The following is a 19,572-nucleotide window of genomic DNA, read 5'->3' on the forward strand; positions in this document are numbered from 1 at the left end:
GGACTATGTGTTGAGGGACGCGCTGGAGCTTGGGGCAGCTGCCGCCAAGGCGCGGTGGGGAAAGACCACTGTGTAAAGTCTGCCTGCCTAACGAAGAACAGGGGGCCCATGCAGTCATTTGGGCTCTGCTGACGCCTCAGCTAATTACATGGGCATACGATCAAAAAATGTACAGACCTGTATAAAAATGATAAGGTTTGATCTCTGTATGTACATGTTACATATGTATGGCATGACCAACTGTACAGACCATCAAATTATTTTATGAATAAAGTATGTTTTTGAAATAAAAAAAAAGTTCTTGCAGCAGCATTCTAATGAGACGTGCCAGTGTTCTCCAAAGTGCAGCATTGAACTACTGTCAGTGTGTCAGAAATGTTCCATGAGGTGTGATGAGGGTAGTACGGTCCAATGCCAAGGTTTGTACAGTATAATACAATATCCTTTTATTGCCTCATGTACTCCATGGTAGGAGGACAGTGAAAAGCTTTTACAATGTCTGCCTTCCTATGGCGATTTCTTAGGTACAAGTACCTAGGTACAAATCTTGGATACAGCAGAGGAATAAAAGTAGGTGTGTTACTTACAGAGTTGAAAAATAAGTTAAAAATAGGACATCATTAAATGGTTGACAACTCCACTCTAAGCCTCCTGCTCACTCTGTACCAGCACTCAGCTGCTCCAAGGTAAGTTCCAGGACTGCCTCCCCTGCACTGGTCTCCGTCCGGGACTCACAGCCTGTGCACTGCTCCAGGGCTATTTCCCTGCACTGCTCTGGGATTCATACAACACACACTGTACCAGAGTTCACTGCCCACATGCTGCTCCAGGGCTCGCAGCTCGTACTCTACCAGGGCTCACTGCTCGCAGTGTTCTGGGGCACGTATCCCACCCGCTGTACCAAGGTTCGATGCTGTGGGGACTTGCTGCCAGTGCATGCCACTGCTCCAGGTATCGCCTCTGGTACTGAGGGGAGAGACAAAGATAAAAAGAGAGAAAAGAAAGGAAAAAGAAAGAAAATGAACAAGCAGAGCGGAGGAGCTCCACAAGAGGGTCCTACTCAGCCGCCATCTTGCTAGATCATGCACTGGGGTGAGTATGCAGTCTTGCCCATGGAATGGCTGAACTGAGATGATCATGCCTGATGTCCAAGGTGAAGGTCTGAAGAAGCAGCTTGTAGAGTTGGCAGATACCTCCTCTGGCTTTCATATTGGGAATTGTCACAGTGTAGTTTGTATTTGGTGGGAGTGAAAATGGGAAACTGCATATTAATGAGGTAAGTGTCAGCAATAATGAGATGTTAACACATGCTAATACTTGAAAATAGGCCTCTCACCAGCCAGTAGCAAGAATATCTTCTAGATATTTAACATCCTTGGCTAGAAAATGGTCATTTTTTTATCTCAACAATGAGAAGCTCCTTTCAGGCCATGTCATCCCATTTTCCAAAATTTTGTGACATGGCCTACTCAAAGTTATGTATTAAATATTTTCATATAACCATAGTAACCTTCACGATTTTTGTTAGCGGTGGTTATGATGGCTGAAGCTTTCACAGAAATACAGAAAAGATTGGCCCATGTCATTCAGAGGCTTGGAAGATACTGCCCTCTGTGTCCAGCCTATGTGGTGCTTGTTTTTGGAATGTAATCAACTCATAATACTATACTTATTGCCTCTCTCTCGTGGCTCCGAGTAGCCAATACTTTTCTGTGAGTGATGAGGTGAACAACTAACTGGATTACTAGCTCATATCAAATAATGTCCATGAGAGACTCCTGAAGGCCAAAACAGACTTCACAGGTTCCTTGAAGGACCAGGACAACTATTTGGAATTTTAAACACACCTTACCATGCCATGGACAACCAGATTTATGAAATATAATGATTTTCCACGGTGGAATTAAAACTCACTACATCTGGATTGAAAGTACATCCCTATAATCATACACTATTGATGTATGTAATTGCTAATAATTGTATGCCACTTCATTTGTAAACTTTTCCTATTGTGTCAAGAAAATCATTTGATATACAGATATTTGAAATACATTGAAACATCAGTTTGAATACTTTATCATCACTTGCCACCTATTTGCGGAACGTTTCAGAGAACACCTCTGGGACACCCGGACCAACCAACCCAACCACCCTGTGGCTCAACACTTCAACTCCCCCTCCCACTCCTGCAAGGATATGCAGGTCTTTGGACTCCTCCATCGCCAGACCACAACAACACGATGGTTGGAGGAAGAGCGCCTCAGCTTCCGCCTAGGAACCCTCCAACCACAAGGGATGAACTTGGATTTCACCAGTTTCCTCATTTCCCCTCCCCCCACCTTGTCTCAGTCAAATACATCGAACTCAGCACCGCCTTCCTAACCTGCAATCTTCTTCCTGACCTCGCCGCCCCCACCCCAGTCTGACCTATCACCCTCACCTTGACCTCTTTCCACCTATCGCATTTCCGACGCCCCTCCCCCAAGTCCCTCCTCCCTACCTTTTATCTTAGCCTGCTGGACACACTTTCCTCATTCCTGAAGAAGGGCTTATGCCCGAAACGTCGATTCTCCTGTTCCTTGGATGCTGCCTGACCTGCTGCGCTTTTCCAGCAACACATTTTCAGCTCTGATCTCCAGCATCTACAGACCTCACTTTCTCCCCTACTTTATCATCACATAAAATAGAAAGAAAGCTACTTGCCCCAAAGTTATTTTCATTTTATTTTACTTACTGAAACGTCACTAAGATTGTATATGTAACCAAATGGCCACAAAAGGAAGTGCAAATATTTCTATTTAAATAAACAGATAAAAATGCACTTTAGCCGAAAAATCCATGACTAGACAGGAGCTTATTGAATCAGTTGGTACATTCTACTAGACACTCTGTCCTTCAAACATATAGTTCAGAAATCTTAATCCACAGAATTTCTCATGTTATACAATATTTTCTCGAGAAGGGGAATATTTCCAATGTTACTCATTGGATTAGAACCTTTACTGCTGCTCAAACCCATGTGTTAAATATTTTGATGTAACCACAGTAATCTTGCAATATTGTTTGAACAGTGGTTATGATGGCTGAAGCTTCCACTGATATGCAGAAAAATAAGAAGTCACCTAAACCATCAAAACAAGACATGTGGTGGAAAGGACTGTATTGTACACTGGCATCAGCACAGTTAGTAAAATATACCATTGGAATGGAGCATAGAAAATTAGCAATACAGGATATCAGAGCAGAAGATGGCCATTTAGCCCTCTCAAGCTGCTCTACCCTTCAATATGATCATGGCTAATATGGTTGTGGTCTCAACCCCTCTTTTCTTCTACCCTTGACTCCCTTGCCGATTAAAATTAGCTAACTTAGCCTGGAATAAATTCAATGATCCAGCCTCCACTCTTCTCTGAGGGAGCAGGGTTTCACAGAATAATGACCTGCTGAAAGGAAACAAAATCTCCTCAGTTGTATCTTAAAAGGAAGACACCCTTACTCTTAAACTGTCCCCTGGTTCTGGACTCTCCCACCAGGGGAACCAACTTCCCAGTATTCACTCTATCATGATCTCTCAGGATCATGTATGTTTCAATAAGAAGATCCCAGCATCAAATCCTAGACTGAAGTGAACTTGTTATCTCAATGGTTTGGAAGCATGGGCAGTGGGTGAGAAGAGGATTGGGTTCTATTGCAATGCCACTACATGTTTCAACGCTTCTATTACAAAGAAAGAACTTGTTTTTTCAAAGCTTCAATGACCGCAAGACATCCCATTCACTTTGGGATACTTCTCAAGTGCATAGCAATATTCCACAAGCATTGCTGGTGACCGCCCTATCTGGTTTGAAGGGCTGAATTTGCCAGCCACTGAATGATGTGAGCAATAGAGAGTAATTTGGGAAAGAGTGGCAAGATCAGGCATTGCGATTAAGAAGTCCAAATTTCCACCAAAGATTTGAACAGCGAGTGAAGAATGTCAATAGCAGAAAGAAGCTTCTTTGCCTCACTTAATTCTCATCCTTGCGTATATTTACATCTTGGCCAGCAGTATCCAACCTCTCAGTGTTCACTCGATAGGACAGTGATCACCTACAATGCCACACACCTTGGACCCTGTAGTGGTCTGTATCAAAGATACACCAGCCTAGTGCATCACCACTGCTTTCAATCACATGCAAATGTATGTCCTAGTCTGTAGTTTGTGATCTCTATCTTGAGGCACAACCCTGGAGGCAGGTATCTTAAGGTTCACTTCAATAAAGTCCCCCTGTTGAATACAGTGCTGTGATGTACACTCAAACCAATCACATCACATTTCAGGCTCATTTGGGATATAGTGCTCCATTTCAATGCTGCACGTTGGAGCACACAGGCACCTTTCATTGCAATGCTGCTGCCAGAACATTTTGCACACAGGGCAGGCGCCCAGCTTGTGCATTGCAGTGCACCTTTGATCTTTTCACTTTTACCCTTAACATTCACACACTTCATGAGCAACTTGGATGCTCACAGCATCTCTGCCTGTCTCACTTTGTATTTCCTTTCTGCACTTTGCTACTTCATTTAAAACTTAAAGGCTCATATTACTTTTGTCTTAGCTTGCCTTTTAGCACAGACTCAAAGCTACGTGGTTTGTCATGGTTGTCAGCAGTGGTCAGTCAAGGAGATGGACAAGTTTCTGTATAGCACCGTGCTATGTAAATGTCATAGCTACACCATGTACCAGTAGCTTACACAGCTGTATGTGCTTCTACCAAACAGCTAAGTCTCAAAGTCTAAGGGGATTAGTTGGTGGTCAAGTCAAAGGGAGGTTGGAAGTGGGAAGGGGGTGCTGTCATCAGTCAAGGTATAACCACAGTCAATCAAAAGTAGCATCAAATCTCAGTCCAGAGGCTTGGACATGGTGAATTAGCCACTGGAGACAGTCAGGGTTAGGGGTTCCATATCACTGCAGTTAGTCCTGCTCACCAAACCCAACCAGTTCAGTGAATCCTGAATCATCAGTTAGAAAACTGCATACTGCTCAGTCAGGGTCTAGTCACCTATCAGTCTGACTGTCCTTCCAAGTCAATCTCTACTGAGGTCTGCTTACTGAAAGTGAAGGGGGATTATCATCTGACACCCTTGTCATAGAGGAGTCAGGGACATCATTTGTGGAAATTGGAGGCAGCATCCTGGGATAGAGAGGGAATAAGAATTGTAAACAGGAATACCCAATGTTTAAAGATATGAGACGACAGAACATTAGAGGACATGGGTTACCTCAGGAGGGATTCGTCAATGGTCACCACCAGTCTGGCTTCAATGGAGGGACAATGCAGAATAATGGGTGGCAAGCTAGAGCCAGGGGAAAGAGCCAGGGCTTGTGGGGTAATGTAGGGAGATGAGGATGTAAATGAAAGAATAGGATGGGAATGTGTGGAATCAGAACCAGGAGTGAGAGGAAGAAACATGAAAGCTTGGGGCAGACTTGGCTTAGCCTATAACTCCCTCTGCAAAGTAGGATCTGCATTGTTTTCCACCATCATCCAAATCAATGATGTTAAATGAAAATATAAATTAGATATGACCAGACCCAGAGTGGGTTGAGTAAGTATTTTGTTTTCTGTATGAGCTCATGACTCTATTTGTGATCAATATAAGGCCTTTCAAGGACCAATTGTATTCATCAGCACTAACACAATACAGGCTGAAGACACCTGTAACCATAGTCTCCTGCATGTGAAACACAAGCCATTGGCCAACTCTGTGAGTACAAGTAATGGTCACAAGCAATCATGACCATTTCATTACAAATTCTCTTAGTCATTTTGTGAAACAATATAATCGCAGGCAATTTCAAATGTGTTATCTGTGGGCCACAATTCACAAAGACAAGGCATGGTCTCACAGGCTATACAAACCATGATGTGGAGGTGCCGGTGCTGAATTGGGGTAGACAAAGTTAAAAATCACACATCCCCAGGTTGTAGTCCAGCTGGTTTGTTATGCAATCTGAAAAGTTGCACTTCTAAATGAACCCAGTGGACTATAACCTGGTGTTGTGTGATTTTTAACTTAGGTTATGCAAAGTCATGGAGCAGATTTCCTTCATCTTGAACTATACGTTTTTGCCAACAGACTGTTATAATGTAGTATACCTAGTTGATGTGGGGGTTCAGGCAAGATTTCTTACCACAGGTACCAATCTCAGGCATCTAGTTTTGTGCCTAGAAACAGTTGCAGGTTCTTAAAAGCAATTCTCAGTTGCCTTTTGGGACCAATCTTATTATCACAGTATAACTTGACACATATAAACAGTGTCATTAGTCAGCAATAATGACTACAAGCACAAACTGTGACAGGGCTAAAACCTGAGGTTTCAAATTGGGTTAAATTGGAAAGGAGTACAGTTAGTACTTTAATATTTTTTTCACTGCTGGATGCATACCTTAAAAAAAAATTGTTCTCATGCAAAGAATTTTAAAAGCCCTCAAGCATGTGCTACTGTTTCTATGGAAACCATATATAATGCTTAATCTTACTCAAATGTAAAAGATAATAATAGTAACAACTCCGCCTCCTCAAAAGCAAATAAAATCCAAACAAAAAATAATGAATACTGAGCTAGATGCTGACAGTGAAATGAGAATTAAGAAAAACTCACAGAAAAATACAGGTGTTTGAGCTACATTTGCATTCGTGCAGTGTTTTTAATAAAAAAAATTCTACAAGCACTTAAAGGTGAAGATATAAGAAAAGATTTAGAGTATTGATCAAACCTTTGTTAAGGAGGTAGGTTTTAATGAGCATCTTAAAAGAGGAAAGGGTTCTGGAGAGGAGACACATTTTGGGAGAGAACTCCAGAGGGTACCTTAATAACTGAAGATATGGCTGCCAATAATGAGGTGAAAGGGGTTGGGGGCTGAACAGAAAATTGTACAGTAAGAGTTGACAGGAGATGGATTGGGAAGAGTTGCAGTCCTAAAAGAAGCTACAAAGGTAGAAGGTTGACCTTGAGAAACTCTTGACCTAAATCATCTTTTGACCTGCATTGTAGCACTTTGAGAACAACAACAAGAGCATTGGCAAAATTGCAGGGATGGGATCCTGTCACTATGATTGAAGAGGACAAGTCTGCGTTTCTTAGAGCTGGAGCTACTTTCTTGGGGGTGGAGACTCAGCATTCCCATTAGTTTGTGTTGGAACAGAATGATGGACAGCTGCTGTGACCCCTGGAAGCCTCTTTCTACAGAACCATCCAACACAATAATGGCAGCAGTCTGAGCTTCCAAGAAACACTGTGACCTTTGATGGAAGCTATGGCATGACTATCGAATGGTACACCATGGTACCTTCCACAGATCCATTGATAGAGATGTTGGAAAAATGCATTCTGTTAAAAGATGATAACAAGCTAAATACCAATGAGTGACCAAGGATGAAAATTTTGCGTAGGGAAAGAAATGTGTACTAAAAGAACAAAGCAGATCATGACAAGGGAGTAGATAAATACATTTAAATAAAAGTTAAAAGAAAAATTACAAAAAGGGAAATATGAAGTTAAATTATCAATGAACATGAAACAAAATATGAAAATATTTTAAGCCAAAATAATGAAAAAGAGGCAAGTTGCATTGAAAATTCGGCATTAAATGATAGGCAAGCTAACATCAGAGGTAATGTTGAAGAAATGAGAGGAATATTAATTAATTACCTAGCTTCAGTATTTACTGGAGAAATAGGGTGGCTACACATCAGATAATGAAATTAGAAATCAGATGACTGCATTTAAAATAAAGAGATAATATATGAAATAAGCAAATCAAACTTGAAAGAAGATAAATCCCCTGACCTGCATGATTATAGCCATGCATTCTAAAAGAATCGCAGGAAAGCATTGTGTTACAACATGGGGGTGAACATCTCTGTTAAGATTAGATTCCCTAGAGTGTGGCCCAATCAGTTCACACCAACCCTCTGAAGAGTAACCCATCTTCTTCATGCACCTAGCACTATGGGCAATTTAGCATGGCTAATCCACCTAATCTACACATCTTTGGAATATGGGAGGAAACCCACACAGACAGTTGCCCAAGGCTGGAATCAAACCTGGGACCCTGGTACTGTGAAGCAGCAGTGCTAACCATTGATCCACCATGCCACCAACTAAACCAAACACCCAGAAAAACTCACCTTGCCTCCTAATCTGTTAAAATATGATTGACAGAGAACTCCTAAATTCCACTATTTAAAGAAAATAACATCAATTTATTTAACTCTAAAAGTGAACATTAAGCAACAACTATTCACAACTCTAAGTCCCCCTACTTTTAACTGCTTACCACCCGCCTCCAACTCTATAACAATGTGCTGTTCCAATAAGGCACATATTAAAATTACATCACCTTATAAAGAATAAAGAAAATTTACAGTCCAGGAACAGGCCCTTCAAGCCTGAGCCAATCCAAATCCACTGTCTAAACCTATCGCCCAATTCCTAAGCGTCTATATCCCTCTGCTCCCCACCTACAAATGCATCTGTCCAGACGCACCTTAAAAGAATCTACCATGCCTGCCTCTGCTACCTCTGTTGGCAATGCGTTCCAGACACCTACCACCCTCTGTGTAAAGTACTTTCGTGTGTATCCCCCTTAAACTTTTCACTTCTCACCTTGAAAGCATGACCTCTCAATTTTGAATTCCTCACCCTGGGAAAAAGCTTATCTCTATCCACCCTGTCTATACCCTTCATGATTGTAGACTTCAATCAGGTCTCCCCTCAACTTCTTTTTTTCTAATGAAAACAATCCTAACCTACTCAACCTCTCTTCATTGCTAGCACCTTCCATATTAGTCAACATCCTCGTAAACCTTCTCTGCACCCTCCCCAGAGCGTTGACATCTTTTTGGTAATGTGGCAACCAGAACTGTACACAGTATTCTAAATGCGGCCAAACCAATGTTGTGTACAATTTTAACATGACCTGCCAGTTCTTATATTCAATACCCAGTCCGATGAAGACAAGCATACCAAATGCCTTCTTGACTACCCTATCCACCTATGCAGCCATCTTCAGGGTACAATGGCCCTGAACTCCCAGATCTCTCTGTTCATCAACGTTTTCCAAGGCTCTTCCGTTTACAGTATAGTTAACTCTAGAATTAGACTTCCCAAAATGCATCACTTCATATTTGCCTGGATTGAACTCCATCTGCTACTTCTCCGCCCAACTCTCCAGTCTACCTATATCCTCTTGTATTCTTTGACAGTCCCCTATGCTTTCTGCTACTCCACCAATCTTTGTGTCATCTACAAATTTACTGATCAGACCAACAGTGCCCTCTTCCAGATCATTTATGTATAACACAAACAACAGTGACCCCAGTACTGATCCCTGTGGAACACCACTGTTCACCTTTCTCCATTTTAAGAAACTTCCTTCAACTACTACTCTCTGTCTCCTGTTGCTCAACCAGTTCTTTATCCACCTAGCTAGAACATCCTGCACACCATGTGACTTCACTTTCTCCATTAGTCTACCTTATGGGGAACCTTATCAAACATCTTACTAAAGTCCATGTATATGACATCTACAGCCCTTCCTTCATCTATCAACTTGGTCACTTCCTCAAAGAAATCTATTAAGTTGGTAAGGCATGATCTCCCTCACACAAAACCAGGTTGTCTATCACTGATAAGCCCATTATTTTCCAAATATAAATAAATTTTATCCCTTAGTACCTTCTCCAGCAACTTTCCCACGACTGAAGCCAGGCTCACTGGTCTGTAGTCACCTGGAGTATCCCTACTACCCTTCTTGTATAGGGGGACAACATTAACAACCCTCCAGTCCTCCGGCACTTCACCTGTGTTTAAGGATGCTACAAAGATATCTGTCAGGGGCCCAGTTATTTCCTCTCTCGCCTCCCTCAGCAACCTGGGATAGATCGTATCTGGTCCTGGGAATTTGTCCACCTTAATATCCTTTAGCCTACCCAACACATCTTCCCTCCTTATGTCGATGTGATCCAGAATAAACAAACTTCTATCTCTAACCTCAACATTCATCATGTCCCCCTCCTCAGTGAACACTGATGCAAAGTAATCATTGAGAATCTCACCTATTTTCTCAGGTTCAACACCACAACCTTCCTTCCTTATCCTTTAGTGGACCAACCCTTTCTCTAGTTACCCTCTTGCTTCATATATATGAATAAAAGGCCTTGGGATTCTCTTTAATTCTGCTCACTAAAGTTATTTCATGACCCCTTTTAGCCCTCTTGATTCCTCATTTAAGATTGGTCCTACTCTCCCAATATACCTCCAAGGCCTGTTCTGTTCTTAGCTGTCTTATGCTTCGCGTCCCTTTTCCTCTTGGCTCGTCACACAATTTCTCCTGTCATCCATGGTTCAAGAATCTTGCAATTCCTATCCCTTGTTTTCAATGGGACATGCCTCTCCTGCACTATGTTCAACGTTTCTTTGAAAGCCTCCCACATATTAAATGTGGACTTCCCTTCAAATAGCTGCTCCCAATCCACATTTCCCAGCTCCTGCGAATTTTGATATAATTGGCCTTGGTCCAGTTTAGTACTCTTCCCTTAGGACAACTCTCATCTTTGTCTATTAATATTCTAAAACTTAGAGAATTGTGATCACTATTCCCAAAAATATCCTCCACTGCAACTTCTTCCACCTGGCCTGGCTCATTCCCCAACACCAAGTCAATCTTGGCCCCTTCCCTTGTCGGATATTGACATACTGTTCTAGAAAACTTTCCTGGATGCTCCTTAAAAATTTTGCCCCATCCAGACCTCTGACACTAAGTGTATCCCAGTCAATGTCAGGAAAATTAGAATCTCCCAACACCACCACGCTGTTGCCTCTACATCTTTCCATAATCTGTTTACCTCTTTGTTCTTCTATCTCATGCTCACTGTTCAGAGGCCTGTAGTACAGCCTCAGCAATGTAACTGCACTCTTCTTACTTCTCAGCTCTACCCATAATGCCTCACTGCTCAAGTCTTACACAATGTCCTCCTTTAGCACAGCCGTGATATCATGCCTGGCCAGCAATGCAACTCCTCCCCCCCTTTTACTTACTTCCCTGTCCTGTCTGAAGCATCGATATCCTGGAACATTTAGTTGCCAATCATGCCCTTCCTTCAATCAAGTCTCTGTGATCAAATTAACATCATACCCCCAGGCACCAATCCAAGCCCTAGGTTCATCTGCCTTACCCACTATACATCTTGCATTAAAGTAAATGCACTTCAGGCCGCCAGTTCTTTTGTGTTCATCTGCTCTCTGCCCACTCTTCCCTTTGGTAATGCTGGCTTCATGATGCTTACAGTCTCTAGTTTCCGTCTCACTGTCTACTAGTGTTCTCTTCCGGTTCCCAGTCCCCTGCCACATTAGTTTAAACCTTCCTCAACAGCAGTAGCAAAAACTCCCCCAAGGATATTAGTTGCAGTCTGGTTCAGGTGTAGACCATCCAATTTGCTTTCAGGACCTCATCTCATTTTTTACTTATATCATTTGTGCCTTTATGCACCACAACAACTGGCTGTTCACCCTCCCTTTTCAGAATTCTCTGCAGCCGATCAGTGACATCCCTGACCCGAGCACCTGGGAGGCAACATACCATCCGTGAGTCTCATTTTCGGCCACAGAACCACCTATCTACTCCCCTTACAATAGAATCCCCTATGACTATGGCCCTAACAGTCTTTTTCCCACCCTTTTGAACAGCAGTGCCTGCCACAGTGCCATGATCCTGGCAACTGCTGCCCTCCCCTGGTGAGCCATCTCATCCAACAGTATCCAAAATGGTATACCTATTTTGGAGGGAGATGACCGCAGGGGACACCTGCACTGCCTTCCGACTCTTTTTCTGCCTTTTGATCACCCATTCACAGTCTCCCTCAACAATTCTAACTTGCGGTGTGACCAATTCACTAAACGTACTATCCACGACCTCCCCAGCATCGCAGATGCTCCACAGTGAGTCGATCCGCAGTTTAGAACTGTCATGCAGTCAAACAAGAGCTGCAGCTGGGCACACTTCTTGCAAGTATAAGAGTCAGGAACATCAGCCACGTTCCTGAGCTCTCACATCAAGCAAGAGGCATATCCACAGGTCTGAGGTCCCCTGCCATTATAAGCCTGAACTTTATATCAACTAACTAAAACCAAGCAATGCACTCAAATATATGAAAGAAATGTTTTAAACCACACAGTCACTGTCTTCTTCTGTCTCTTCACTGTTCCAGCTGCTGATTTACCTGGCTCATCTTCTTTCTTTTTACTGCGGGTATGTTTCATACGAAAAGGTACCTTTGATGGAGAGTGTTTTTCTAATTTCTTTGAGAGCAAGATGTTAGGTGGGCAATTAGTTCTCCATGAGTTTCTCTCTCTATAGCAGTTGCTCCCTGAATGTTTAAATTTTATACCGCCGCATGCTCCCCCCAACATCAGATCATCTCATTGGTTCGATGTTGGCAAAATAATAAATTGAAACTCAATTGGGTTTTAGTACCCTGGGGCACAATTAAAACTGATTGGTTCAATTTGAATTGTTGTCAAAACAGCAACCAAAACTCAGGTATCCATTTCACAGGCAAACATTACTTATTTTCAATTTTCTAGTGTACTCTAGTAATATATGCAGGTGCTTTTAAGCTCTCAGTTCAGAACAGCATTCTCTCTCTCTTAAAGGTACAGTACATATCTTCAACTTCAAAACAATAGCAAAGGAACTACTGTACATTTTTCATAATTCATGAGGAAAAGGTTTTGTGCAGAAGAATTTATCTATGCTTAAAATGAAGATAGCACATGTTCAGAGAACTATTGCTGATAGTGTATATCAATTAATTTACATACGGAATCAAAAATACAAATTCCATATTTGTAAATTCCATCAAATTCAGGACAGGGCAATTGATACTAAAGAGGACTGCAAGAAATTACAAGAAGATCTAGTTAGTATGATAAAAAAATGTTTGCAGGAGTGTTTTAGATATAGAAAAGGTAAGGGAGTGGCAAGAGAGGACATTGGACAGCGAGAAAATGAAGCTGGAGAAGTAGTAATAGAGAACTAAGAAATGGCAGAGGATATAAATACCTATACTGCATCAGTGGAAGACAACAGTCATGCACCAGAACTTCAAGAGAGTCAGGGGACAGAAGTGAATTTCCATTATTAAGGAGAAGGTGCTGGGGAAGCTGATGGGTCTAAACGTGGATAAATCACCTAGACCGGATGGACCACAGAGTTCTGAAGGCGAAAGCTGAGGAGATTATAAAGGCATTGGTCGTGATCTTTCAGGAATTACTGGAGTCAGGGACAGTCCCAGAAGACTATAAAAAATGGCTCATGTTACACCCCTGTTTAAGAAGGGAAGAAAGCAGAAGATGGGAAATTATGGGCTGGTTAGCCTAACCTCAGTCATTGACAAGATCTTTAAATCCATTATCAAGGATGAGGTTACAGGGTTCTTAGAAGAACATAGTAAAATAGGGCTGAGCCAGCACATCTTCATCAAGAGATGGTCATGCCTGACAAATCTGTTAGAATTCTTTGAGGAGGTAATAATCAAGTTAGACAAAGGACAGCTAGAAGATCTTCGATAAAACGCTGACAGGAGGCTGCTAAATAAAATAAGGGCCCATGGTGTTAGGGGCAAGGTACTATCATGGATGGAGGTTTGTCTGACTAGCAGAAGGCAGATAATGGGAATAAAAGGGCCTTTTTCAGCATGGCAGCTGGACAGTGGTGGCAACCTGTAACTAATGCAGTGCCACAGGGGTCAGTTCTAGAACCACAATTATTTCTAATATGTGTTAATAACTTCACACCAGAAGTGAATGTACCACTGCCAAGTTTGTAAATAACACAAAAATAGTTGGGAAGGCAAGTGGTGAGGATGACAAAACTCAACATTCAACATTGATGACATACCCTCAACCTGAGCTACAAATCTTTTCAAAAATTGTTGATAGCACAACCAGTAGTACACTTATACAGACAGGTTATGTAATGGGCAAAAACATGACAAATGGAATACAAAGGGATACTCACTTTAGAAAGAAGAATAGAAGATCTGAATATTATTAAATTGTACAAGTCTGCATAAAACTACAGCACAGAGGGATTTGAGAGTCCTCCTGCAAAAATCACAATAAGTTAACTTACAAGTAAAGGCAATTATAGGGAGAGCAAATGGAATTTCAGTGGGGATAGAGTAAATATGGAAGCATTGCTAAAATCATACAAGGGACTAGTTAGACCATATGGAATATTGTGAACAGTTTTATTTGACTTCTCAAAGGAAAGATAGACTGACATTGGAGGCAGGCCCATGGAAAGTTTCTTAAATTGCTCTGGCGAATTAAGGGATTTTCTTATAAGGAGATGTTGAATACATTAGACCTGTACTCATTTGAGTTTAGAAGAATGAATGGTAGCCTTTTTGGAACATGTAATGTTCTTATGGAACTTGACATGGTAGATACGCTGAAGTTGTTTCCCCTTGTGGGAGAGTTTAGGGCAGGAGGGCACAGTCTCAGAATAAGGGGGTCACCCATTTAAGATGAAGATGAGGAGGAATATCTTTTCTCAGAGAGGAGTGAATCCTTTACCACAGAAGCTGTTAAAGCTGGGTCTTTAAATATTTAAACAGACATTTACTCTGTAAGGGAATCAGGGATCATCGGGAAGAGACAGGAAACTCAAATTGAGGAATCATCAGATCAGCCATGATCATTGAATGACAGAGCAGACTCAAAGGGCCAAATAACCTACAAGTGCTTCCACACCTTACAGTATTGTAAGAGCAGTTTTAGGTCCTTGTTCAGCCTAAGGAATCTTGAATGTTTTTATGACTTGTAGATTGCAGGTAACATTTTATACCTTCCATGTGATTACTTTGGCTTCACAGAGATTACTAGGATTAATTTGTAATGATCAATGTCACTGTCAAAATTGCTTGCGTCCAAGAATTTTAATTGTCATAGTTAATCATTGCACAGGGTATGCTTAAGGAACTGTGACTAAAGATGTCTTTAACCTGTAATATATAAGTGCCTGACTAATGAAATTATACTTTGAAGTTCCTGACAAGTGGAGCCTGCTTTGTCAAACAAAAGGAAATTTAGTCTGCTCATTCTCGGTGTGACAGTGGTTGTTTTCCATTTACATTACACATTTGTGATGAAGGTGATGATAGAAGATAACTCTGAAGAGTAGTTTATGGGCTCACTCAGAGTTAATCTACCCTCTCAAACCCTAAAGTTCCTTTTTGCCTTGCATTCCCTATCAATCCCATCAGGTTTGAGCTTCCTATGTTCCCACCCAAACCTTTTATTTAGTTCTCCATGTCTCCACTTTACACTATGAGCCCAGGCCTACATTTTACTGACACCAAACATTATAACGCACTGTCCACCCTATTTGTGTCAGGATGTCGGTTCTGGATTAGTGATGCTGGAAGAGCACAGCAGTTCAGGCAGCATCCAAGGAGCAGCGAAATCGACGTTTCGGGCAAAAGCCCTTCATCAGGAATAAAGGCAGAGAGCCTGAAGCGTGGAGAGATAAGCTAGAGGAGGGTGGGGGTGATGTCGGTGACCATCCATTATCACGAACCCATCCTTTCATACCTTGTGCCACGCACGTCCATTGTCTCTCACCATTGTAAGTTAATTGTAACTTCTACATCACAACAAGCTACCTCCAAATCTCATATTTCACGTACCCAACTTTCCCACCACATCAATGGCCCCTGATAACCCTCCCCATCCTTAACATACAATACACAAACTCCCACGACTGACTGTGGTTAAGGCCATTTAGTTGAATTACATGCAGTGTGTTTACCACATAAGCTGTTAGCACATGGTGCAGGTGTGATATTGATGTAGCATGGTGCCATACAGCAAGATGGCTACCCCTTACCCATTCATTGCAAAGAAACATGATAAGGTGCCTGGTGTTTATCTTTGCTAAGAGGAATAGCAAGCCAGGACCACAGTGAATCTGTAAATTCTGAATGTGCAAAAAGACAGAGATGCAGAGATGTTCTGAATGTCCAAGTAGGTACAAGTGAGAGAGTGCTAAGAAAGCAATCTAAGAGCCCTGGGATGTAGTCTACATCAATGCAGGAGCTGGTTGTCTGCCCCTGCGTGCAAAGTGACCTGGCAGCAGAATTGCAACGTAAAATCCAATGTAAGATCCAAAGTGCGGTAATGAGGAGGTGAAATGTATTATAAGTTGGTCTGAGATATGTCATAAGGATGTGATGCGCCTGGTGCTTTGATGACATCAACCACTGTCGATGAAGTGTGCAGGAGTCCCCTTTCCCGGGAGCATACCCCGAGATGTTAAGGAATGCTGGCTACGATGGATACCTGGAGAGGATGCTGGTGAGCTGCAGTCATCAGTTACCGTTCTGACTTGCATATCAGAAGTGAGGCCATCTAATCTCTCTCTCCACTGCCTTGGAAAACAGCAACCTGTATGTTAATATGGTGCGATTAAGTAATTACACAACATTTGTATGTGCAAATTGGCTCCTCACCACTCACTAGCAAGATCCTCGTCTAACTGTTGAAATGTTAAACAGAAAATTGGATTTTGTTTTATCGACGTCGAGAATGTATTTTTTTTTTATTCTTGCTGTATTTTTCCAACTGTCTCCTCATTGCCCTTGTTGTTCAAGGGCTGAGAAAATTCCACCCATAAATTCTGGTAACTTCTAGTAAAGCAGCAAATTGCTTATGTGTTCTGGTAGAACTCAGCAGGCTATGTTTCTGGTAATGTTATTACAACTGAGATCAGAGAAATGCATTGTCTTCTCTACTTCCATTAATATAATAGTCATAACATTATATCTAAATGTTTGTTCAATTAGCAATCTCACCAATTATCCACTTTATCTATGTTAGCTCCAGATAACTAAAAAAAACTGTTAACTAGGGTGTCTGCTCGTGCTTACTACAAGGTAGAGAAGACTAAAATGGTGGCTTTGTACTTACTATGTGCTTACTACAACAGTTAATGATTTAAAAATTACACCACCCCCTACAACAATAACATTTTTGATATATTGTAAGAATAAGACTCCTTCAACAAAGATGTAAAGCTGATTAAAATAGTTTGTAATATGAATGGATAAATATTAAACTTCTAAATAAAGTATCATACATGCACATGCACATGGTTTAAAGAAAGAATAAAGAAAACGTATCTGGAGAAATCAACATTGGTGAAAAAATAAAGCCAAATAATTGCTAATTATCCAAGAAAAAGGATAAAATATAAAATGTTCCAGGTGGCTTCTGGTCTGGTTTCCAAGCACACATTAACAGGCCACTAATCACATGAGGTTGTTATGAGATCTTTCTGGAAACAGTTCCTTCAGTAGATTTTGAGAAGTCTTCCAGAAGCTTCTCAGGAGAATGGCTGCATCAATTAATTAGGTTCTCATCCAGGACTCTGCAAAAATGTTTCTCAAAAAAGGGTTATGAGATTTGTCTCTTAGCTAATTATGATGCAAATGACTTTTCCAAGCAGTATCCATACAACACAAAACACTTGACAGCACAAACCCTGATATGTACCTTCTCCGTAAATAAATTCAAGCAGTTTCGTAGTCTATACGGCTCTTTGCTTATTTGTCTCTTCCAGTAAATGTTGATGATAAAATGTCTAAAGTGTCCTTCCAGCAACCTTTGCTTTAAATTAAAAAAAGGCAACACCACAGTCTTTCAAAATGAACAAGTTTTCATAATTGTTTATACATTAGTCCTCAAAAATATGAATAATAAAAGCACCTTTATAACAGCACAACCTCTCACCACCAGTCTTTCAGAAAACCACCACTGGATCAGTTAAAGTGACAACTGCAGCAAATTCTATGTTGAGGAAATATTATTTCACACAGTTTAGCTGGTTCATTATTGAATTAACCAGCTTGGTGATTCAGCAAACTCCCAAACTGAGTATTGCTGAAAGCTCAATAATAAGTTCCATCCAAAGAAATGCAAACTTTTTCAATATATGGCACAGGATTTTCCAATTGTCAGTTAAAGTAATATTTCAAGTGAGATATATCGTGTCTGGTTCACCATAGCTCAAAGTGACTGTTCTCATTCAACCTCCTACACTTCATTAATTATGGAGAATGGCTCTTCAATGCTGTTTTTGGAGAATCACATTCCAGGAGAGGGGGAACCTTGCCACTGGGACCTAACAGTTTCATCCTTGTTGTGCTGTATTTAAAGCCCACCTGCACACATTCAGACATTGCATTCACGAGCTACCCTTCACACTGTGGTGCTGACTTCTCATGACATAGGGGAAAAAGAAAGCTAATTCTTCCTGTTGTGAGCAGGGTTTGGGATTCTGTTCAAGATGATTGTGTAATTGTAAATGTTCAACAAATCTTTAAGCTAGCTAGAGAGCATGCAAAACCCAGTTTGACAGCTCGGATCTGCATTGGTGTTTCAAGCTGATTGTCTTAATAACTTGACTCCAAAATGACAACTAATGCCCATCTGTCTTTATTCCTGTGGATTTTACCACAGGATACCATGCCACCAAGCCAAGGAAAGATTTCAACTGCAACCTTGGTCAGCGCTGTGTCATGAATGAATTGGAATGCAGCAGTTCAGGTAGAAGGTCACTCCACATGGGTGCAAGTGCTACCTTCTTCTCTCTGCTACCTCATAGCGAAACAGCAAACAACACACGAACTATGCAAAATGCCCACACATGCACCAAGGCTCATGTACTCTAACTCTCGGGATTCCATACAACATGTCAGCACAATGAGGCTCACCCATGCCATCCTCCCAAACTATTAACCCTGTCTGGCCTCTGCAATTCCTTTTCACTCACTGTGAATGCTTCGCTATCTCCCCTATTCCTGCATCACCTCTAACTGCTCTTACATCCACTTCCATCATACTTGAATCAGCCCACAAAGAACAGAGAACTAAGAACAGAGAAATGTCCTTCAGCCTACCAAGACTGCATTGACACATGATTAAAAATCACACAACACCAGGTTATAGTCCAACAGGTTTAATTGGAACCACACTAGCTTTCGGAGCGACGCTCCTTCATCAGGTGATTGTGGAGGGCTTGATCGTAACACAGAATTTATAGCAAAAATTTGCAGTGTGATGTAACTGAAATTATACATTGAAGAATTGATTGTCTGTTAAGCCTTTCATCTGTTAGAATACAGTGATAGTTTCACTTCTTTCATGTGTAAATCACAAAACCCTTTTTTTTAAAGTTGCACTCTCGGGTTAGCTGTTAACAATGGTGATAGCTAGACAATATGTTGAAGGTGTTAGCCCCCTGTGTTCTCTGTCAATGACCTGATGTTTAGATTGATTCTAAACATCAGGTCTAAAAAGTGAGATAACAGAGTTTTACATAAATTAATGCAGTTTTTGAGCTCAGAGTTCTACAAATATGTATGTGGTTTTTGAGCAAAGTGCAATGTAACTCTGAAACTACCAAAAAAATTCACCACACACAATATATATGTGTGCATGTGGGTCTTTGTCTGTCTCTGTGT

The sequence above is a fragment of the Chiloscyllium plagiosum genome, chromosome 4, assembly GCF_004010195.1.
Source record: "Chiloscyllium plagiosum isolate BGI_BamShark_2017 chromosome 4, ASM401019v2, whole genome shotgun sequence".
Classification (NCBI taxonomy): Eukaryota; Metazoa; Chordata; class Chondrichthyes; order Orectolobiformes; family Hemiscylliidae; genus Chiloscyllium; species Chiloscyllium plagiosum.